This window comes from Pongo abelii, chromosome 6, assembly GCF_028885655.2.
Source record: "Pongo abelii isolate AG06213 chromosome 6, NHGRI_mPonAbe1-v2.0_pri, whole genome shotgun sequence".
Classification (NCBI taxonomy): Eukaryota; Metazoa; Chordata; class Mammalia; order Primates; family Hominidae; genus Pongo; species Pongo abelii.
Genome location: NC_071991.2, coordinates 44,703,671 through 44,728,259, shown reverse-complemented (window position 1 = coordinate 44,728,259; position 24,589 = coordinate 44,703,671). Strand labels below are relative to the sequence as shown.

General features: G+C 39.8%; 1 protein-coding gene across 19 annotated transcripts in view; it reads left to right on the top strand.

Annotated features, from left to right (window-relative positions):
• Positions 1–24,589, top strand: part of SUGCT (succinyl-CoA:glutarate-CoA transferase) — a 735,129-nt gene that overhangs the window by 181,086 nt on the left and 529,454 nt on the right. The window lies entirely within an intron of this gene.

Genomic DNA, 24,589 nt, shown 5'->3' with positions numbered 1-24,589 from the left:
AAGGAACTCGCTGAAAGTAAGTGACTTTTGGGCTCATATGATGGTTTTCTTTTTTTTTTTTTCCCCACCTAAAAGAGGCACTGACTGTAGCCATTTTATAAAGCATGATTTGTTAACCATGTCAGTTATAAAACAAATGTTACCTACCCCATCTGACAATAATATTCTCACAGGATTGAAGTAAAATGAAAATTTGCGTGTGATGGTTCTTCATTTTTGGAACAAAGCAGATGGCTCAGGAGCTGCTGTTCTTTATTAAGTGTCTAAACTTGTCCTTAGAAATTCTTGACTTTGGCTAGTGTAAATGAATATGTGAAGTAACTGTGATCTTTCAAAAATAAAATTTAAAACAAAACCTAGCTCTTCTTCCAATCTCTAACCTTTGCTTTGTCCAGTTGCACCATATGTTGTTGTATTTATTAATGTATCTGCATATCTTCTGTACTCTATTGCAAGCTCTTAAGAGTCGAGGTGACTTTTTCATCATTGTATGTCTTCTCATAATCAATGGAAGCACATGTTAGGTACTATATACATATCTGTGGAATGAATGAGTGAATTTTACTGTAGTCATTTCAATGTTAGTGCTCTTGGGAGAAAACAAAAAAGTCAGCATTTTTCATTTTCCAGGAAATTCATCAACCCTGCTAATCATCCTTTTAGCTTTAAGACATTATTTCCTTGGGAAAAACTAGTTTCTTTTCCATTTTTTAAAATCAGAATTTGAGGAAAGCACTGACCCAATATGAACCTAGGATTCTTCCCTCTCTGTTTATATTCATGGCCCTTTACCTGAGGCATTACTATGATTTCACTGTGGAACTGCTTTTCAACACACTGAGTTGACCTTTAGGTGTAATTACAGTTGTGGAGGTGTTTTCTCCAGTTCTTCCCCTTTGTCTCCACCATTGGTTTTATGACCACCATTAATGACATTTTGCTTCCCCACTTCCTAGCCCCTTGTGACTGACCCTATACTTCTAACCAGACCTGCTTCATTTCACAGAAGTCATTACATTTTTGAATTGGTTAGAGATCATCAGATTTAGTCTTTTTGTTTTTCAGATAAGAAATCTGATACCTAGATTGGGCAGATGAACTCCAACTGTGGTGCCCTGCCTCCTTGTTGAGTATTCTTTCAGATTCTGCTACCTTTGATAAGAAAAGGTGATTTCAGTTCCCTTCATCAACTCTACCCCTATCAAGGGTCTCCATCAAACTTGCTCCTAGGTCAAGGGTCTGATCAACTAAATTTATACTCGTCATTGATAATGGAGGTCTTTCTCAAGGGTATTTTAACAGAGAACAGTGTTGGAATCTGTGGGAAATCATCTCAAATAATGGAAGTCTGGCTTTCAGTCTTTATTTTTTTATTTAGAGACAGAGTCTTGCTCTGTTGCCTATGTGGGTGTGCAGTGGCACGATCTCAGCTCCCTGTAATCTCCACCTCCCAGGTTCAAGCGATTCTTCTGCCTCAGCCTCCTGAGTAGCTGGGACTACCTGCATGTGCCACCACGCCTGGCTAATTTTTGTATTTTTAGTAGACACAGGGTTTCACCATGTTGGCCAGGCTGGCCTCGACCTCCTGACCTCAAGTGATCCGCCTGCCTCGTCCTCCCAAAGTGCTGGGATTACAGGCATGAGCCACCATGCCTGGCCTGGCCTTCAGCCTTTTATGTATGTGAAGAAAGCATTCCTGAGTTGGAAGGTTCTCTAGTGTAATTCCAAATCCCATCACATAGGTGGGTGTTCACTACGTTCAAGCATAAAGTTTATAGTTTATTTTTTGCTCATTTAAAAAATGGAATGTCATTTTAAAAAGCTTTATATAGACCTCAGCTATTCCTTCTGGGCATGTGCACCTAGAGTTCTGGCACCCTGGGTATGCCCTCAATTATTTCACTATGCGGTGAAAAGAAATTCAGAATCTTGGCTTTTATTTTGGAAAGTAAAAGACATGGGATTTTTTTTTTTCTCTTTCTCTCTGTGTGTGTATCTGTGTCTGTGTTTGTCTGTTCTTCAATGATAGAAATGTACTTTTCCTGTTGAATTGTGCCATTCACATAAAATGGATAGTATACTTATTTGATTTTAGTTGATTGCAGCTTTATTATCTATAAGAAATAAGAAATCTACCAGGTTATTTCCTCAAGAGCCCAGAATTAATTTGTTTCCTCTTCCCAAGAACTAGTTCAGCACTGTGATTAAGGAATAAATGCAAATTTAGCTGAAATGAAACTAGCATACCAAGATGGGTCCTAGATATGCTTAGAGACCCTGGTCTGTTTTCAATTTTAAAAATAGATTGGGGGAATATTTTTGTGGGTGAATGCCAGTGGAATTATAATTCAGTTTTCTGTAATAATTACAGAAAACTTTGCATCTAAGTTGAGTTGTCTGAGTTTTGGACTGTCTATAATGGAAGACTCTGATGGTCACAGGAGTTACTTAAGGTGCCTAGCTCACTCTCCTCCATTCTTGTTGAACCCTATCTGAAAGATGGTATACCTCAAATGCACGGCATGTAAATTTCAGAAAAGTAGTGATCCTTGTTTTGTGTGTTATTTTATAAGCATGCAGTTCTTAACTTCTCAGATTGATTATCCACTCATGCCCTTTTCTTCCCTATTCTTTGGTTGCCAGCTTTTTAAGATTAAGTAAGTTAGACAAACGTAGACAGAGCTGAGATAATTTTGCTACTTGTTGAACATGTTGGTGGATGCTTTTCTGAGCATTCAGATATTTATGTATTTATTTATTATTTATGAGACTGGTTCTCACTTTGTCGTCCAGGCTGGAGTGCAGTGGTGTGATCATAGCTTACTGCAGCCTCAACCTGCTGGGCTCAAGTGTTCCTAGTAGCTGGGATACCGAGTAGCGGAGACTACAGATGCGAGCCACAGTGTCTGGCAGGTTTCAGATTTTTAAAAAAAAGTTTTAGATTTCACTGCTTCTTTTGTTCCCATTTCTAGTGGACCCTGCCACAGAGAAGCACTTAGCCTAAGGAATTAATAGTTACATGATATTTGTTAATTTTTTTTTTTTTTTTGAGATAGAGTCTCGCTCTGTCACCCAGGCTGGAGTGCAGTGGCGCGATCTTGGCTTACTGCAACCTCCACCTCCCAGATTCAAGCTATTCTCCTGCCTCAGCCTCCTGAGTAGCTGGGATTACAGGCATAAGCCAAAACGCCTGGCTAGTTTTTGTATTTTTAGTAGAGATGGGGTTTCTCCATGTTGGCCAGGATGGTCTCGAATGCCTGACCTCAGGTGATCTGGCTGCCTCAGCCTCCCAAAGTGCTGGGATTACAGGCGTGAGCCTGTAATATTTTTAATGCATAGATATGTTTCCCAGTCCTTAAACAATTATACTTAAAGACAGTAGGCTTTTAGAGACGGGAGAGGAGGGTGCAGAGAAAGCAGATAGCTGGCCTTCAAAAAGAATATATTTTATTATGTAACATAGTTGTCAGTGGGGCCACTGCCCTTTACATACATGGCAAACGTGGTAATTCTTTTAATTTCATAGGCTGCATCTGTCTAAAACTCTCGCCCAAATTTCTTCAACCTTCTAGGAACCTTCATTTCCATGTCCTCCTTTGCTTGTGACCCACACTGACCTCTACTGTCTCCAATATCATAGAAGATTCATTCACAAATACACTCACAAGGACAGGTGATGCTGAATATAGTGGAAAAAAATGGAATTTTTATTTACTTATTTAAAAATTAGATTTTAGAGCATACAAGTGCAGGTTTGTTACATGCAAATATTATGTAGTGGTGAAGCCTGGGCTTTTAGTGCAGTCATCACCCAAATAGTGTACGTCATATCCAATAGGTACTTTCTCCTCTCTCATTCCCCTTCCACCTCCCATGTTTTTGAGTCTCCAGTGTCTATTATTCCACTCTCTATGTCCGTGGGTACATGTTATTTAGCTCCCACTTATAAGTGAGAACATGCAGCATTTGACTTGCTGTTTCTTTTTCTTTTCTTTTTTCTTTCTTTCTTTTTTTTTTTTTTCGAAGCGGAGTCTCACTCTGTCACCCAGGCTGGAGTGTAGTGGTGCGATCTCGGCTCACTGCAACCTCCGCCTCCCTGGTTCAAGTGATTCTCCCCCCTCGGCCTCCTGAGTAGCTGGGATTACAGGCAAACACCACCACGCCTGGCTAATTTTTTGTACTTTTAGTAGAGACAGGGTTTCGCCATGCTGGCCAGGCTGGTCTCAGACTCCTGACCTCAAGTAATCTGCCCACCTCGGCCTCCCAAAGTGCTGGGATTATGGGCATGAGCCACCGTGCCCAGCCATTTTTGTTATGCTTTGTTTTGTTTTGACAGAGTCTTGCTCTGTTGCTGAGGCTGGAGTGTAGTGGTGTTGTCTCAGCTCACTGCAACCTCTGCCTACCGAGTTCAAGTGATTGTCCTGACTCAGCCTCCCGAGTAGCTGGGACTATAGGCCTGTGCCACCATGCCTGGATAATTTTTGTATTTTTAGTAGAGACGGGGTTTCACCATGTTGGCCAGGCTGATCTCGAATGCCTGACCTCAGGTGATCCACCCACCTTGGCCTCCCAAAGTGCTGGGATTCCAGGCGAGAGCCACCGCGCCCAGCCTGACTTAATGTTTCTGAGTTATTTCACATAAGATCATGGCCTCCAATTCCATCCATGTTGCTGCAAATGATATGATTTTACTCTTGTTTTATGTCTGAGTAGTATTCCATGGTATAGATATACCACATTTTCTTTGTCCAGTCCATTGTTGACAGGCCCTTAGGTTTATTCCATGATTTTGTTATTGTGAATAGTGCTGTGATAAACATATGAATGTAAGTATCTTTTTGAGATCTTGATTTTTTTTCCTTTGGGCAGGTATCCAGTAGTGGGATTGCTGGATTGAATGGTAGTTCTATTTTTTAGTTCTTTGAGAAATCTCTATACTGTTCTCCATAGAAGTTGTACTAATTTACATTCACACCAACAGGGTATAAGCATTCTCTTTTCTCCATGTCCTCACCATCTGTTCTTACATTTTAAGAGCAGTGTTTTTTTATAGATGAAATGTACCCAGTCTTACAACAGGAGGCCTCACCTTTCTAACCATATCCTTTGATTGTTACCAGGGAGTTTCACTGTCCTGAATAGCATAAGAATCTCCCCATCTTCTGTCTCTCTCTCTCTCTCTCCCTTCTCCTTTCTGGCTTCAGAGGTCCCTTGTCTCTCTTCTCTTTTTCAAGAGAAATGAATTTTTCTAGTCTTCTATGAGTTTTTATGCTCTCTAGTGCAGGCACAGTCTTTGTGCCCACAGATCTTTGGGTAGCTACCACTATACTAAGTGCTTAATGATTTAGTTTTGATATACAGTGAATCCCTTCCCGAGGGGCAAGCTGATGTGAGGATCTAATAGAAGCCCACTAGACTGTGTTTCTGATGAGACCATCTGTCCCCCCGGCTCATTCCTTTGGCAGCAGGAATTGAGGGAGCTCACAGTTTATTGTGCTCCTGGTAAAACCACAACTCCTTCAGCTATAGTGTTGCCCTCGTGACAGGGTAAATTGCCCAAGAGGCCAGTCTTGAGAATAAGACTATAACCTTTCCTTAAAAAGACTACCAGAGCCAGTCATGGTGGCTCACTCCTGTAATCCCAGTACTACTGATGTGGGAGGATTGTTTGAACTCAGGAGTTTGAGACCAGCCTGGGCAACATAGTGAGACCCTGTCTCTCAAATAAAAAAGAAGAAGAAACCAGGCGTGATGGCACAAGCCTATGGTCCCAGCTACTCTGGAGGCTGAGGTGGGAGGATTGCTTGAGCCTCCCACCTGACTTGGAAGGTTGAGGCTACAGTGAGCTGTGATTGCACCACAGTACTCTAGTCTGAGTGACAGAATGAGACCCTGTCTCAAATAAAATAAAATAAAATACTACCAGAATGAGTCCCATCACTCCTTATACCCATTTGCCTCAATTACAACCAGAACTCCAAGCCTTTTGGCCATCTGTTATCACCTAGACAATTTTCCCATTCTCTGTTAATCTCCCTTCTTTTGACCCAGTCATTTCTCCTGTCATCAGTCTTGGTGGCTGTAAAATCCACATAGAGGACCCTTGCAACAGTCCAGTCTCTCCTTTCTTTAACCTCTTCTCTGTTGTAATGATCCTTTTCTGTGCTCACTTGGCTCCCACTCCGATTCGCTTGGTGTTTCTCAAGGTTTAAAGTGCATGTGAATCATTTGGATGTCTTATTAAGATGCAGATTCTGTTTCAAGGTGATGTTCATGCTGTTAGTCGGAGCACTCAGTTTCCAGATCTAGAATGTATTATTATCATTATTTTTTTAGAGACAGAGTCTCTCTCTGTTGTCCAGGCTGAAGTAGTGGTGTGATCATAGCACACTGCAGCCTCAAACTCAAGCAAACCTCCCACCTCAGCCTCCCGAGTAATAGCTGCGACCACAGGCACACACCACCATGCCCAGCTATTTAAAAAATTTTTTTTAGAGACAGGGTCTCATCATCTTGCCCAGGCTGGTCTTGAACTCCTGAACTCAAGTGATCCTCCCACCTTGACCTCCCAAAGTGCTGAGATTACAGCTGTGAGCCATTGCTCGCGGCCTTAGACTATTATTATCAATGACTACACCTTTGCCTTTATACTCAACTGGCAAAATCCCAGTGCGGATAGACTTAATAGTTCATCTATTCCTGGCCTGCAGTCAAGTGGTGGATATGGCCAGAAGAAAATATGCTACTTTGCTGATGATCTCCCTCCCAATCCATGGCCATCTCTCTCAAGTGGCTCCTCAGGCTTACCCAGAAATCCTGCCACCTTCACCTAGGTAATTTATTTTCTCCCCCTCTGAGATGACTATCTCACTCCTTCTCTTCTCTAAGATCTTTCCATCTCTCCTCATCCTTAAAGACTTTGTCTCTTATTCCACTTAAAATTAATGCAATCAGAAGAGAACTACCTTATCTTTTCTCTACTGTACCTCCCAAACTCTTGCATTTGAACCTATATATAGATCACTGCATTCCTTCCTGTCACAAGAGAGAAAGTGTCCCTTTCCATATTTTGCCTAAGGGCGTTGCATCTGCATTTTATGTCCTCTGTCACCTGTATTATACTTCATAGGATAAGCAGATGATCATATATATATATATAATTTTTTTTTTTTTTTAAGACAGAGTCTTGCTCTGTTGCCCAGGCTGGAGTGCAGTGGGGCAACCTCGGCTCACTTCAACCTCCACCTCTCAAGTTCAAGCAATTCTTGTGCCTCAGCCTCCCAAGTAGCTGGGATTACAGATGTACACCACCACGCCCGGCTAATTTTTGTATTTTTAATAGAGATGGGGTTTCACCATGTTGGCCAGACTGGTCTCGAACTCCCGACCTCAGGTGATCCACCTGCCTCGGCCTCCCAAAGTGCTGGCATTACAGGCATGAGCCACCAGAAAAAAAGCCCACCAACCTTTCTTTGATTCCCAAGCAATGTCTTTTTCAAATACTATCCTATTTCTGTATGTGCTACTATACAGGACTCTTCCAAAAAATTTTGGGTGATTGCTGGATGGAAGCCCTCTACTGTCTATTCTATGATGTAGTCTGTGCTTTGCAGACCAATGGGAGACCCCAGGAGTTCAGGTGGTATGCAATAGCTAGGGGTAGTTGACTTTCTGAGTAGTTCATTAATGATAATTCTTTTTTTATGCTCTTTCATGAGACTTTCAATGGAATTTTCCTTTAAATGGCCTGATAATTCACATGGTAATTTCTTCTAAACTTTTCTTCTGAAGTAGCTTCTAACTCAGGAGGTTGAAGAAAACAATTATTTACATGATTAAATAAAATAACATATTCCTTGTTCCAGTTTGGGCTTATTCAACCAAGGAGTAGAGCAGGAAGCTGTGCTATGTTATTTCTGGTGGGGACATTATACTGTATATTTAATTTGGCAGAAGCAGAGACTCAGACAGGCAGTAAATTCCAAGTTTGAAGATATGCAGTACTTTGCTATCATTCCTTAGAAAAATGTCAAAGTGCTGTTAAATCATGGCAGATTAGGTAACATTGGGAATCTTTTTCTTTTTTTTTTCTTAAACCCATGTTAAGGATTTTTTTAAAAAAGTCAAAATGTAAATGATATACATCTGTCTCTTCTTGTGTGACTTTTTATTTATTTATTTTACCATAGTTACACTAAGGCACTAAAATGTGAAGGTATAAACAGGCATATAATTCTATCACATGTTTAAAATAATTGTTGTATTAGTAATAACAGTAATAATAATCATGCTGGTTACCACTGGACATGTACTATGTAGCTGGGAGATATATGTATACGTACATGTATATATGTATTTATAAAATTTTTGCTTATTCTTCTTTTAGTTTCATGAAAGGGAAGCCTAGAGACATTAGCAGTTATGTTCTAGAATAAATAGGAACCATGGATTTAAGGTTTTAAAACTTGTTTCTGTTTGTGACCAGCCTGGCCAACCTGGTGAAACTCCGTCTCTACTAAAAAATACAAACATTAGCTGGGCGTGGTGGTGCGTGCCCGTAATCCCAGCTACTCGGGAGGCTGAGGCAGGAGAATCACTTGAAACCAGGAGGTGGTGGTTGCAGTGAGCCAGGATTGCACCATTGCACTCCAGCCTGGGCGACAAGAGCAAAACTCCATCTCAAAACAAAACAAAACAAACAACAACAAAAAAACAAAAACAAACATTTCTTTTCTGACTGTATCCAAACTAAGCTGGATACATTGTGGATGTGTGTCTTTTTTTTTTTTTTTTTTGGCAGATTCTAGAATTCTTCTAATCTGTTTCCATTATCTCTTTAACAAATGTCAAATTTATTATGATTCTAGTGGGTACCAAACCTAATAACTGGCCTTGCTACAGAAGTATCTTTGAATTATGAGCTGTAGGGCAAGTGTAGGTTTCCCCCTACCATGGTTTCAGTACATTGCTTTCAAATGACTCTTGACAAACCAATTAAAAAATAATTTCTTGAGTCCCCTGTGGGGGAGGCAGTGTTTTAGTCCTGAAAGCCTCCAAATGAGGAAGAACTGGGCCCTTGATTTCAAGGGACTCAAAGGCAATATAGCAGGCAAAGTTGGGAGAACCTGAGCTTTGGGGTCAGACAGGCCTGGAGAATTAAAAGAGATCATTGTACTAAGTGTTTTGTGCAGCATCTGACTCTAGTAAGCCCTCAATAAAAGGTGGCTCCTGTTATTATTGGTGTGTTGAACTAATAATTATAGCTTTTGTGAATAGTAGTTTCTATGAAAATATGAAATAGTCTCTCTGAAAACTACCCATAGAAGCTTAGGGGCAGAGTAAATAAATAAACAGAGCTGAATTTCTTTCTTAAACTTTATGGGATTTTTAGCTTAATGTCTTTTCATTTTTTAGAGAAGAAAAGAGGGCAACATGCTGTGGTAATTTTGTTTTAAAAAAAACTCTTCGTAGAACTTTTTTCAGAAATTGTAGCCTTCAGCTCATTGTCCAAATATAGCATTATTAAAATTAATAGAGTTTGAGGAGAATCATGTGTGGCAACATCACTCAGTTGTTAAAGGGAGTAAGGCTTCTAGTTTATTGAATGGTTTAATTAATTGAGATTGGGTATAGATTCATACTTAACAAAAGGAACCATGACAAAAATGATTTTCAGGAGTAATCTCTGAGAAGCCCACAAGATGGGAATCTACCTTTATAAAAAATATATACTCACCTTTGTAAGAGCAAAAAATTGTGGAGATTTTTCTTTTGGTTTTAAAAAGTGAAGGAAATAGAATATTTTAAAGGCTTGTTTTTATAACCTTAAAATTGCAAAGAATGTCGATAATGCTTACCCATTAAAAAATATTTGGAGATTTATTGGGAACGAAAGAGTAGGTGATAGCAAATACATTAGATTACATTTCAGGCTTCTACCAACTTTTGATAAATTAGCACTGACAAGTAAGAATATTCAAAAGTTGGTTTTCTGGTAAATTAAGGCATGGATTGTACGAACCCCCAGCCCCTTTAATTCTAAAGTTTTTGGCCACGTGGCTTTTGAATATTTGCCTTAATACTTGTGTATGCCTTGATCCTTACGGATTTGGGATTCTTGTTAAAGCAAAACAAAATCTTTTGTTTGAAGATCCTGGTTACTTTGGAACCAGTTGGCCAGGAGGTTGCCACAGTCTGAAGAATATAGGTCACTGGGCAGTCCAGGAGCAGGTAAAATTAAGGCAGATATGCCAGCTAGTGGCATAATAGCTGCCACCCTCTGGACTACTTCTTAGAAAAGATTTGGCTGTCTTTGATTTAAAACAAAATTTCTAAAGTTAACGTAAATAAGGTAACATGATGTCCAAGGGTGACTATTACACAAAGACTAAATGCACTTACAACTGTTCAAAGACTATTATGATTTTTTAAACTCAGAATTCCCTCTAATTGACATATAGTGTTTTAAATGTGTTTCGCTAAGAGGTAAAATAGAAGGTGGTGCAAGGAAAGTAAAAGTAATAAATCTCTAATTCCTTTAGAATTTTTTCAACTTTTCTTGTACTCTTAATATATGTGCATAACTAATGTGTTTTTATATTTTGTATGCCTAACATATTTTGCTAAAATTAACTAAAAGAATTAAAGGCCATTTTGAATATTCAGTTATTAGTCCTATTAATATTATCTTAATCATTGTAATAATTATCAGATGTAACATTTATGAATACTATGTTATTAAATATCTTACATATATTAAATCAATATTTACAACAGCCCTTAAAATAGTTATTGTTATTATCTCCACTTTCAAGTGTGGAAACTGAGGCATAGAGAGTTTAGATAACTTGTGCAGGGTCACAAGTCCATGGTATAACTGGGATTCTAACTGAGGCAGGGGGACTTGAGCCCATTGTACTGTACAGGCAGATGATACAATGCTGCATGTTTAGTTTCATTTTCTATCTTTATCCTACTTTTGAGAAATAATTATGTGACCTTTTCCTCTACATGATTTCCCCTTTAGGACTGCCAAGAGCAATTGAAGAGGTATAAACAATTCTGTTGTTTACTCATCATAGGGATCCTTATTTATGACTTAAAAGCAAATTTCCTTCAGGTTGTACATCTTTTGAATAAATCCTTTGGTCGCATATGCTAAAATTGTATTAGGATCATAAGTAAGTGATGGTGTAGTGAAGCAACTCTACCTATTAATAGTTCCATCTATTTAATGAGAACAGTACTGTCCTTGAGCAGTATAGGAGTTGGGGATGGTTTTAGCTGTTGTGAGACTCATTGTTTCTGGTTTTCAAACTATATTTCTGGAGGTTGGTAGGGTGGGGACAGAGCCGGGATGGGAAGGAATATTTGAGACATGAGGAGGAGTATTCCAGGGCCTAGGGAGGGGGATAGCCTGGGAAGAAACCAAGTAGACAGTTTTCTAAGTATTCCCACCCCATTTCAACCAGAACAATTTCACCTTCTGGTAGTTCTTTGAAACAGGGGTTCCACTGCTTAAAACTCATTACTCGTCCTAGATCGATCATCTTGTACTGAAGGACTTTATTGAACAAGAAAGTGGGTTTTGTACATGTGTATGTGTGTGTGTATGTGTGTGTATGTGTATGTGTATGTGTTTTGGAGAAAAGAGACTGATTTCCTTCAGTGCTGGAAATCATTGTTGTCGTTCCTAGAACTGTGGACCTAAAACCAAAGAATGGGTTCAAATCTACCCAAGTCGGAGGCCTATGTGGGAGGAGTTTGGGTGAGGCCTGGCATAGCTCCTCTTTGAAGGGACACACACATTACCTCACAGCTAAGAGTCTAGCCTGGTGGCTCTGTGTGGAGGTCAGGGCTCTTTAGCTCAAATAAATCACACAGGACTAGTTTATGGAAACAGTTGGATTTGCATGTAGTTACATGTCCTATTTTGTTCCTAGGGGTGTCCAGTGCAAATCTTGTTGAAATTCTGAGTAGCTATGCTTAGCACCAATACAAGTACTCTGATAGATCTCAGTTCAGGTGCAGACTGCCTGGGGGGAAAATAACTGAGTTCTGATGTGGTACCAATTACTATTGTAGTTTAATATTAGGCAAATAATATAACAATGGTAGAAAGCCTGTAAGATGTTAAGTACCTAAGTGAATCTGTACTGGAGACTGGAACAAATCATGTTCATGTATAAGTATGGCTGTGAAGTAGGCTGTTTCCTTCTTAAGTTTGCTTCTGGCATTTAGGAAAAGGAGTACTGCTTCAGGGACCCTGCCCAGACAGGAAATGGTATGTGTGCGTGCTGAGTGGTGCTAGTGAAATAGGAACATTATACAAAATTATATTAATAATTCATTTGGCCTATTTTTCACCTGGAAAGTATTTACTCTCAAGTGCCCCTTCCTCTTTCTCTCCTGATGGTGAAAGCAGGTGCAAAGTGCTGTAGGTCCTAGTGACTCTGAGTAGTCTATGGAGTGGCAGCATTGGCATCACCTGGAAGTTAGAAGTAATAGATTCATTCTAATGAATCAGAATCTGCATTTTAACAAGAAGTGTGCACAGGTGATTTGTTTTCCTTAGACTCTTGTTGTCATTCTAACATGAGTCCACTAGATGTCACTCTTGTAACCTGGTAATGGGACAGGATTTTTCAATGGGGATTTGCAAGAATCCCTGAATATGATCATATTATTATTAGATGATTTCCTCCCCATCCTTAGAGCTACTGATATACACATTGATTATTTAAGGTAAAACTATCATTCTTTATGGTTCAAAGTCCTGGAGAGAGATTCCTGGGAATGATTTCCATTTTTTTGGATTGGCACTCCTGCCTACTGTCTTCTCTGTTGCATGGGTTAGTCTGTCATTATATAACCTCAGCAGAGAATACGCTGCAGATGCTGTGACAGGCTCACTGAGAGAACAGCATCCTGGGCTTCTGAGCATGGCAACACAGAATAAACATACAGATTTGATCTCTGTAGAAGTTATTGAGAACAGAAAGGAAGCAAGGCTGTATCCTGAAATTAGCATCAGCCTCTAAGATGTGATTGTTGGAGGAAGTGCTGACCTTTCTGAGTGTGTGAGGTGTCTCAAGGGTAGTTTTATAAAGACGATTGAGTCTGCTTAGAAAATAACGTCCCAAATGTAATCTTGTAGGGAGTTAGTTTCAGCCATGAAGATGCATATAGGGACATTTACAGGTAAAGTAATATCCTGAGGGAGAAGATATACATTTAGAGATGTATGAGGTTCCTAGGAAAGGTCCTGTTGACAACTGGTTAGGTCTGCATATTAGGAAAGAAGGGTGAAGAGGGTAAGGACTATGCTTTAGAAGATTCGTTTTTTTTTTTTTTGCCGGATGCCTAGCTTGAGAAAAGTTAGTTCTTGAAAGAAATTACCTACTTGCAAAACGCTCCTCCCTCTAAGTCCGACATGGTTTTTCCTCTGTTTCAGTTAACAAGGGTAGCAAACAAGTCATAAAGTAGCAGGTGTTTGTGTGTGCTTGAGTGTGTTTTGTGAGTGTGTGTATTTCCTCTTCTGGATGGGGGGGCATTTACTTTATATCACTAAATGCATGGCAGATACTTGGTTTGGGTAATTTCAGCCAAGAAAATGGTTTTATTGATGTAAAAACAATACAGTTTTAGCTTACATATAATTTTCTTTTGTTCAAATAATTAAGGTCACCATAGTAATTACTTCTAAGCTTTAGGGTCTTTTCTAACATCATTTATTCTGATGTGACTCCTTATGACCAGAAACAGAATTAATTTTGAAGCATTTTAGTGAAAATCAATTTTATTTTTCTAAAACATTATCTAAAATTTAGATAATTTTTTGACTTCCCCATGCCACATTGAAAGTAGAAGACTTGTCTTGGGCCACACATGAAATACAGCAACACCAAAGATAGCTGATGAGCTAAACAAGAAAATCACAAAAAAAATCTCATAATATTGTAAGAAAATTCATGAATTTATATTGGGCATTCAAAGCGTCCTGGGCCGCATGCGGCTTGGGGGCTGTGGGTTGGACAAGCTTGATCTAAATCATGGAAAACAAGCCTAAAATGCCCATTCCTATTCTTAGGCACAGTCTAAACATCTACTTCTTCAGTGATAGTATTTTACACACCCATCCTCTTTACTGCTGAATTTTTTTCCCTTTTTCTTTTCACTTGTTGCTGCTGAGACAACTTGCTAGAGATAGCAGCACATTTAGGTGTAGTGTTTAAAAGCATGCATGAGCTTTGGAGTCAGACAGACCTTGGCACATTGCTTCATTTCACTGATCCTTAATTTCTTCATGTATAAAATAGGTATAATACTACCTGGTGACAAGTCACAAGACAGTGCATTTAAAATATGTGGCGTAGAGTCTGGCACTAACGTATGTTCAGTAGCTGGTAGCTGTGACTGCCAGTACTACACAAGCTCAGAGATCGCAGGCCTGCTGCTGTTATCTTTATCTCCCAGCTGATAACCCAGTTCATCAACTGCCAGGAGTCCTTGTTCCTATAGGTTTTGTCCACCAGAGTGGAGCTCCAGGTCATGGAGAAGTCTTCCTTTTCCTCTGCCTGGCCAGTGTGTTCATGACAATGGCATGGGTCAGTGGGGAGCAGATTGGTAGTCTAGTAGAGGGGCAGGGAAACATGTGGATCCTAGAACAGTAACTGGGAGAGAAGTTCCACACTGAGATTCTCAATGAAAATTTCCCTCAGTGTTATAAATGGTAATCAAGCTCAATAGAATTGTTAGCACCGTTGGTATTGTTAGTATAGCCATCTTACAGGCTGGGCCATTTAAACTGTAAATGGCATAGTCACTGATTTAAGCTTTATTTCTAAAGGGAAACAAACTCTGAGAAGCCAACTGCCAAATTCTTATTGAATGTTTGCCACATAAATTCCAGATTGTCTGTTCTTTATTATCTTTATTGCTTTGGAATGACCATTTTTGGTTCAGAGAGGACCTCTAGGCTTTGAATAGCTATGACTGACACCTTGGGGTCACCAGAACATTACTTGGTTAGCAGCAGCCTTGGAAAACAACTTCAAGGAAGTCTGAAGAGATCTCTCATCCTGAAAACATCCTAGTAAGAATCTTTGCACTTCCATCATAAACAGCCCCATGGTTTCGCTTGATAATATGCCATTGATGAAGAATGATGGAGATTCTGATGTGACATCACCTGTATTAGTAGTGTGCTGTCTCAAGTAGAAGAAGAATACAATATTAAAGAATTAAGAGCATTACGTATCTTAAAAATAAACTCATCTTTCTTGTTAGACTTTTGGAATCTGCATTGGATTTTTTTTGTTTTGTTTTTTTTTTACATAGTTAAATTTAAGATATATTTTTCGTCATTGTTTAAAATACATCTCAAAAAACTTTAGAAGGGGTGTGGATTGTTCTTTTTTCCCTACCATGTCATTCCTGTTTCCATTGTAGGAATCAAATCAGTAAGTTCAGTCCTAGTTCAAAGAAGCTGGGAGGCAGGGAACAAAACTTATAATAGTGTTACTGTGTAGACTGCAAAAGAATCTGAGGTTTGTTCAGCAAACATAATGGTGCATTGAGGTGTTGCATTAATGTGGGGGCCAGAAAATGAGCTCTGTGTGTAGTGAATCTGTTAAGTGGCAGTTTAGGGTTTAACCTAAAAACTAGGAGAAAGTTGATAAGTGCAGAGGAAGCATGAGACCCAATTTGACACAGACCTTGCTAGGGTTATGGTGGCAGGCAGTGGAGGGAGTAGTGACACGAGAAGAGGATTTAGTGGTGTATTGGATGAAGATGGTGTGTTGGGCATGGCAAAATCATCCATCCATCTAGACAGCAAATTAACAGTTTTGTAGAAAAGTATAGCCCCCAAGTATTTATATGTATATTAGATATATAAATGCTAAAAGCATAAAAAAATGGATAGAATGATTGGTGGCAAGTAAGTATCCTGATTCCATTTTCCTTTCATAGTCTTGGTAGAAGGAGTAAATTAGTAGAAACTAATGGAAACTACTACTGCTGGGTTAGGAAATCTTTAGGAGCATCAGGGATGGATGAAATGGTGGGATTATAACATTTTATATACAGAATGATGAAAACAGATTGAGTATAATAAAAACAGTAAACAAAATGTATAAAATAATGCTGGAGAAATATATTCTCTGTGGATGAGGAAACACATGGTCAGTATGTAATAATAATAATATATTTAGTGACTGGGCGTGGTGGCTCACACCTATAATCCCAGCACTTTGGGAGGCTGAGGCAGGTGGATCACTTGAGGTCAGGAGTTTGAGAACAGCCTGGCCAACATGGCGAAACCACATCTCTACTAAAAATATGAAAATTAGTCCAGTGTGGGGGCATGGACCCGTAACCCCAGTTACTTGGGAGGGTGAGGCAGGAGAATTGCTTGATCCTGGGAGGTGGAGGTTGCAGTGAGCCAAGATCACACCACTGCACTCCAGCCTGGGTGACAGAGTGAGACTCTGTCTCAAAAAAAAAAAAAAATATATATATATATATATATATAAATATTTATAAAATACACACACACATATATATATAATTTAGTGACAGCATCGACCAGTGGCTCTTTTTTTTTTTAAAATTTAAGTTCTAGGGTACATGTGCACCATGTGCAGGTTTGTTACATATGTATACATGTGCCATGGTGGTGTGCTGCACCCATTAACTCGTCATTTACATTAGGTATATCTCCTAATGCTATCCCTCCCCACTCCCCGCACCCCATGACAGGCCCCAGTGTGTGATATTCCCCTTCCTGTGTCCAAGTGTTCTCATTGTTCAATTCCCACCTATGAGTGAGAACATGCAGTGTTTGGTTTTTTGTCCTTGCGATAGTTTGCTGAGAATGATGGTTTCCAGCTTCATCCATGTCCCTACAAAGGACGTGAACTCATCCTTTTTTATGGATGCATAGTATTCCATGGTGTATATGTGCCACATTTTCTTAATCCAGTCTATCACTGATGGAAATTTGGGTTGGTTCCAAGTCTTTGCTATTGTGAATAGTGCCTCAATGAACATCGTGTGCATGTGTCTTTATAGCAGCATGATTTATATTCCTTTGGGTATATACCCAGTAGTGGGATGGCTGGGTCCAATGGTATTTCTAGTTCTAGACCCTTGAGGAATTGCCACATTGTCTTCCACAATGGTTGAACTAGTTTACAGTCCCACCAACAGTGTGAAAGTGTTCCTATCTCTCCACATCCTCTCCCAGCACCTGTTGTTTCCTGACTTTTTAATGATCGCCATTCTAACTGGTGGGAGATGGTATCTCATTGTGGTTTTGATTTGCATTTCTTTGATGGCCAGTGATGCTGAGCATTTTTTCATGTGTCTATTGGCTGCATAAATGTCTTCTTTTGAGAACTGTCTGTTCATATCCTTCGCCCACTTTTTGATGAGGTTGTTTGTTTTTTTCTTGTAAATTTGTTTAAGTTCTTTGTAGATGCTGGATATTAGCCCTTTGTCAGATGGGTAGATTGCAAAAGTTTTCTCCCATTCTGTAGGTTGCCTGTTCACTCTGATGGTAGTTTCTTTTGCTGTGCAGAAGCTCTTGAGTTTAATTAGATCCCATTTGTCAATTTTGGCTTTTGTTGCCATTGCTTTTGGTGTTTTAGATATGTAGTCCTTGCCCATGCCTATGTCCTGAATGGTATTGCCTACGTTTTCTTCTAGGGTTTTTATGGTTTTAGGTCTGAGATTTAAGTCCTTAATACATCTTGAATTAATTTTTGTATAAGGCATAAGGAAGGGATCCAGTTTCAGCTTTCTACATATGGCTAGCCAGTTTTCCCAGCACCATTTATTAAATAGGGAATCCTTTCCCCATTTCTTGTTTCTGTCAGGTTTGTCAAAGATCAGATGGTTGTAGATGTGTGGTATTATTTCTGAGGGCTCTGTTCTGTTCCATTGGTCTATATCTCTGTTTTGGTATCAGTACATGCTGTTTTGGTTACTGTAGCCTTGTAGTATAGTTTGAAGTCAGGTAGCGTGACGCCTCCAGCTTTGTTCTTTTGGCTTAGGTTTATCTTGGCAATGTGGGCTCTTTTTTGGTTCCATATGAACTTTAAAGTAGTTTTTTCCAATTCTGTGAAGAAAGTCATTGGTAGCTTGATGGGGATGGCATTGAATCTATAAATTACCTTGAGCAGTATGGCCATTTTCATGATATTGATTCTTCCTATCCATGAGCATGGAATGTTCTTCCATTTGTTTGTGTCCTCTTTTATTTCGTTGAGCAGTGGTTTGTAGTTCTCCTTGAAGAGGTCCTTCACATCCCTTGTAAGTTGGATTCCTAGGTATTTTATTCTCTTTGAAGCAATTGTAAATGGGAGTTCACTCATGATTTGGCTGTCTGTTTGTCTGTTATTGGTATATAAGAATGCTTGTGATTTTTGCACATTGATTTTGTATCCTTAGACTTTGCTGAAGTAGCTTATCGGCTTAAGGAGATTTTGGGCTGAGACGATGGGGTTTTCTAAATATACAATCATGTCATCTGCAAACAGGGACAATTTAACTTCCTCTTTTCCTAATTGAATATGCTTTATTTCTTTCTCTTGCCTGATTGCCCTGGCCAGAACTTCCAACACTATGTTGAATAGGAGTGGTGAGAGAGGGCATCCCAGTCTTGTGCCAGTTTTCAAAGGCAATGCTTCCAGTTTATGCCCATTCAGTATGATATTGGCTGTGGGTTTGTCAAAAATAACTCTTATTATTTTGAGATACATCCCACCAATACCTAATTTATTGAGAGTTTTTAACATGAAGGGCTGTTGAATTTTGTTGAAGGCCTTTTCTGCATCTATTGAGATAATCATGTGGTTTTTGTTTTTGGTTCCGTTTATATGCTGGAGTACATTTATTGGTTTGCATGTGTTGAACCAGCCTTGCATTCCAGGGATGAAGCCCACTTGATCATGGTGGATAAGCCTTTTGATGTACTGCTGGATTCAGTTTGCCAGTATTTTATTGAGAATTTTTGCGTCGATGTTCATCAGGGATATTGGTCTAAAATTCTCTTATTTGGTTGTATCTCTGTCAGGCTTTGATATCAGGATGATGCTGGCCTCATAAAATGAGTTAGGGAGGACTCCCTCTTTTTCTATTGACGGAGTAGTTTCAGAAGGAATGGTACCAGCTCCTCCTTGTACCTCTGGTAGAATTCGGCTGTGAATCCATCTAGTCCTGGACATTTTTGGTTGGTAGGCTATTTTTGTTTTTTTTTTTTTTTGAGATGGAGTCTCGCTCTGTCGCCCAGGCTGGAGTGCAGTGGCATGATCTTGTCTCACTGCAAGCTCCGCCTCCCAGGTTCATGCCATCCTCCTGCCTCAGCCTCCCGAGTAGCTGGGACTACAGGCTCCTGCCACCATGCCTGGCAAATTTTTTTATATTTTTAGTAGAGACGGGATTTCACCGTGTTAGCCAGGATGGTCTCGATCTCCTGACCTCGTGATCCACCTGCCTCGGCCTCCCAAAGTGCTGGGATTACAGGCGTGAGGCACCGCGCCCGGCCGGTAGGCTATTAATTATTGCCTCAATTTCAGAGCCTGTTATTGGTCTATTCAGGGATTCAGCTCTTCCTGGTTTAGTCTTGGGAGGGTGTATGTGTCCAGGAATTTATCCATTTCTTCTAGATTTTCTACTTTATTTGTGTAGAGGTGTTTATAGTATTCTCTGATGGTAGTTTGTATTTCTGTGGGCTCGGTGGTGATATCCCCTTTATCATTTTTTATTGCATCTATTTAATTCTTCTCTCTTTTCTTCTTTATCTTGCTAGCAGTCTGTCAATTTTGTTGATCTTTTCAAAAAACCAGCTCCTGGATTCATTGATTTTTTGAAGGGTTTTTTGTGTCTCTATCTCCTCAGTTCTGCTCTGATCTTAGTTATTTATTGCCTTCTGCTAGCTTTTGAATGTGTTTGCTCTTGCTTCTCTAGTTCTTTTCATTGTGATGTTAGGGTGTCAATTTTAGATCTTTCCTGCTTTCTCTTGTGGGCATTTAGTGCTATAAATTTCCCTCTACACACTGCTTTAAATGTGTCCCAGAGGTTCTGGTATGTTGTGTCTTTGTTCTCATTGGTTTCAAAGAACATCTTTATTTCTGCCTTCATTTAGTTATGTACCCAATAGTCATTCAGGAGCAGGTTGTTCAGTTTCCATGTAGTTGAGCGGTTTTGAGTGAGTTTCTTCATCCTGAGTTCTAGTTTGATTGTACTGTGGTCTGAGAGACAGTTTGTTTTAATTTCTGTTCTTTTACATTTGCTGAGAAGTGCTTTACTTCTGACTATGTGGTCAGTTTTGGAATAAGTGCTATGTGGTGCTGAGAAGAATGTATATTCTGTTGATTTGGGTTGGAGAATTCTGTAGATGTCTATTATATCTGCTTGGTGCAGAGCTGAGTTCAATTCCTGGATATCCTTGTTAACTTTCTGTCTCGTTGATCTGTCTAATGTTGACAGTAGGGTGTTAAAGTCTCCCATTATTATTGTGTGGGAGTCTAAGTCTCTTTGTAGGTCTCTAAGTACTTGTTTTATGAATCTGGGTACTCCTGTATTGGATGCATATATATTTAGGATAGTTAGCTCTTCTTGTTGAATTGATCCCTTTACAATTATGTAATGGCTTTCTTTGTCTCTTTTGATCTTTGTTGGTTTAAAGTCTGTTTTATCAGAGACTAGGATTGCAACCCCTGCCTTTTTTTGTTTTCCATTTGCTTGGTAAATCTTCCTCCATCCCTTTATTTTGAGCCTATATGTGTCTCTGCACGTGAGATGGGTCTCCTGAATACAGCACACTGATGGGTCTTGACTCTTGATCCAATTTGCCAGTCTGTGTCTTTTAATTGGAGCATTTAGCCCATTTACATTTAAGGTTACTATTGTTATGTGTGAATTTGATCCTGTCATTATGATGTTAGCTGGTTATTTTGCTCATTAGTTGATGCAGTTTCTTCCTAGCCTTGATGGTCTTTACAATTTGGCATGTTTTTGCAGTGGCTGGTACAGGTTGTTCCTTTCCATGTTTAGTGCTTCCTTCAGGAGCTCTTGTAGGGCAGGCCTGTGGTGACAAAATCTCTCAGCATTTTCTTGTCTGTAAAGGATTTTATTTCTCCTTCACTTATGAAGCTTAGTTTGGCTGGATATGAAATTCTGGGTTGAAAATTCTTTTCTTTAAGAATGTTGAATATTGGCCACCACTCTCTTCTGGCTTGTAGAGTTTCTGCCAAGAGATCCTCTGTTAGTCTGATGGGCTTCCCTTTGTGGGTAACCCGACCTTTCTCTCTGGCTGCCCTTAACATTTTTTCCTTCATTTCAACTTTGGTGAATCTGACAATTATGTGTCTTGGAGTTGCTCTCTTGAGGAGTATCTTTGTGGCATTCTCTGTATTTCCTGAATTTGAATGTTGGCCTGCCTTGCTAGGTTGGGGAAGTTCTCCTGGATAATATCCTGCAGAGTGTTTTCCAACTTGGTTCCATTCTCCCTGTCACTTTCAGGTACACCAATCAGACGTAGATTTGGTCTTTTCACATAGTCCCATATTTCTTGGAGGCTTTGTTCATTTCTTTTTATTCTTTTTTCTCTAAACTTATCTTCTCGCTTCATTTCATTCATTTGATCTTCAATCACTGATAGCCTTTCTTCCAGTTGATTGAATCGGCTGCTGAAGCTTGTGCATTCATCGCGTAGTTCTCGTGCCATGGTTTTCAGCTCCATCAGGTCATTTAAGGTCTTCTCTACACTGGTTATTCTAGATAGCCATTCGTCTAATCTTTTTTCAAGGTTTTTAGCTTCTTTGCAATGGGTTTGAACTTTCTGCTTTAGCTCGGAGAATTTTGATCGTCTGAAGCCTTCTTCTCTCAACTCATCAAAGTCATTCTCTGTTCAGCTTTGTTCCATTGCTGGCAAGGAGCTGTGTTCCTTTGTAGGGGGAGGGGTGCTCTGATTTTTAGAATTTTCAGTTTTTTTGCTCTGTTTTTTCCCCATCTTTGTGGTTTTATCTACCTTTGGTCTTTGATGATGGTGAGATACATATGGGTTTTTGGTGTGGATGTCCTTTCTGTTTGTTAGTTTTCCTTCTAACAGTCAGGATCCTCAGCTGTAGGTCTGTTGGAGTTTGCTAGAGGTCCACTCCAGACCCTGTTTGCCTGGGTATCAGCTGTGGAGGCTGCAGAACAGCGAATATTGCTGAACAGCAAATGTTGCTGCCTGATTGTTCCTTTGGAAGCTTTGTCTCAGAGGGGTACCCGGCTGTGTTAGGTGTCAGTCTGCCCCTACTGGGGGGTGCCCCAGTAGGGTTACTGGGGCTACTCAGGGGTCAGGGGCCTACTTGAGGAGGCAGTCTTACTGTTCTCAGTTCTCAAACTCCGTGTTGGGAGAACCATTATTCTCTTCAAAGCTGTCAGACAGGGACATTTAAGTCTGCAGAGGTTTCTGCTGCCTTTTGTTTGGCTGTGCCCTGCCCCCAGAGGTGGAGTCTACAGAGGCAGGCAGGCCTCCTTGAGCTGCAGTGGGCTCCACCCGGTTCAAGCTTCCTGGCCGCTTTGTTTACCTACTCAAGCCTCAGTAATGGTGGGCGCCCCTCCTCTAGCCTCGCTGCCGCCTTGCAGTTTGATCTCAGACCGCTGTGCTAGCAATAAGCGAGGCTCCGTGGGTGTGGGACCCTCTGAGCCAGGTGTGGGATATACTCTCCTGGTGTGCCATTTACTAAGACTGTTGGGGAAGCGCAGTATTGGGGTGGGAGTGACCCGATTCTCCAGGTGCCGTCTGTCACAGCTTTGCTTGGCTAGGAAAGGGAATTCCCTGACCCCTTGTGCTTCCTGGGTCAGGCGATGCGTCACCTTGCCTCGGCTCACACTTGGTGGGCTGCACCCACTATCCTGCACTCACTGTCCAACAAGTCCCAGTGAGATGAACGCGGTACCTCAGTTGGAAATGCAGAAATCACCCATCTTCTGCGTCGTTTACACTGGGAGCTATAGACTGGAGCTGTTGCTCTTTGGCCATCTTGGAACCGCCCTTTTTTGCCCAGTGGCTCTTAAACTTTCTTGTTGCCTGTAATTCTTTTGAAATTTTGAACTGATGAAAGCTATGAAAGCCTTTCTTAGAAAAGTACACATATTGATATACATGCATGATTTTGCCTGGGATATCAGGAGCTTCTCAGACTTCCTAGAACTCATTCCTGGACCCTAGGTTAAGATTATCTGCCAGAGACCAACTCAATAGGGTAAGGATAGTGAAATTACATTGAGAACACTGGAAAATTAGACTAAATAGTAGTAAGTAGTATGAGAGAAATCACACTATGCAACTGAAAAAAGATTGCACACAAGTATCTGCCACATAGGGCAAGAAGTGTTAGAATTACATAAGGAATGGAATTATACTGGACTTGGGCCTAGGACTGTGCAGGGATTGGTACAGGAAATAATCTGTGACTATTGTGATAATGCTCACAACTTAATTACACTTAATCTTCTAAAGGGAAATAAAGGCCAAAAATAAAAAAAAAAACCCTATCACATTATTACTGAATTTAAGAGAATGGAACTATGATCAAATCAACGTGTGCGTTAAGTTAAAAAATGAAAGTAATATTTTTAAAAGCCTGTAACTTGTAAGAAATCTGGAAATGCTTTAAATACATTAATAGAAGGGCAGGGAAATATGTCATATCAAAGATTAGGAGCTCATATAAAGACTTTTGCATCCATTTCATAAAGTAAAAGAAGCAAAAGTAGGGGGAAAAAGTAGGCAAAAGATTATTCAAGTGAGAACAGGGAAGACCTCAAAGTGTGACAGGTCAGGTGTAAATAAGGAGCCAGTCTGGCTATAAAGGAATTCAAGACACAGCACAAAAAGGACTGCAATTCAGAAATAAAAGCGTTTTTATACATGAAAGGTAGAAGGTCGACTGGAGAATCAATGAGACTGCTTGATGATCAGGGTGCTCACGGGGAAAAAAGGAGATCTGGAAACTCAATGAATTCTTCACTTTGGTCTTTGTTGAAATGTAGAACTTTCCACTGTCATCATGTCTTTTGAAGCAAAGAGGTGAGATATGTAGTATTAGATCAAATAGTGATAAGGGAACAGGATGTTCTGCCTGATTGGTCTGATGGATATAAGTAAATTGCTGAAACTTTATGACATCCATTATGAGGGTCTGAAGAAACTCAAGGGAATAAATGGATCTAAATGTGAAATAAGTTATTGCACTTACTCTTCAGTATTAGTGAATTCTTGTTTACATTCTAACGAAACCTACTGAGGAGACCCTACAATCTATTGACTGTTGAATCTCATTCATATTAGTAAACTCCAGAAATTGTAGGATCATTGACCATTTTGTATAATGAATGGAGAAAAGCATCCTGTTTTTTATAATATACTTGAGCTATTTGAAAGGGTAAACAAGCACCAGGAAAAAAGCAAGAAACAATTTGTTTAGACTTTCAAGGAGTCAAAAAGTTTCACAATGCTATTCCAAATTGTGTTACTATGGTATTAGGAGGGAAATTTCACCACAGGTAGGTATTAATAGAGAAAAAAAAT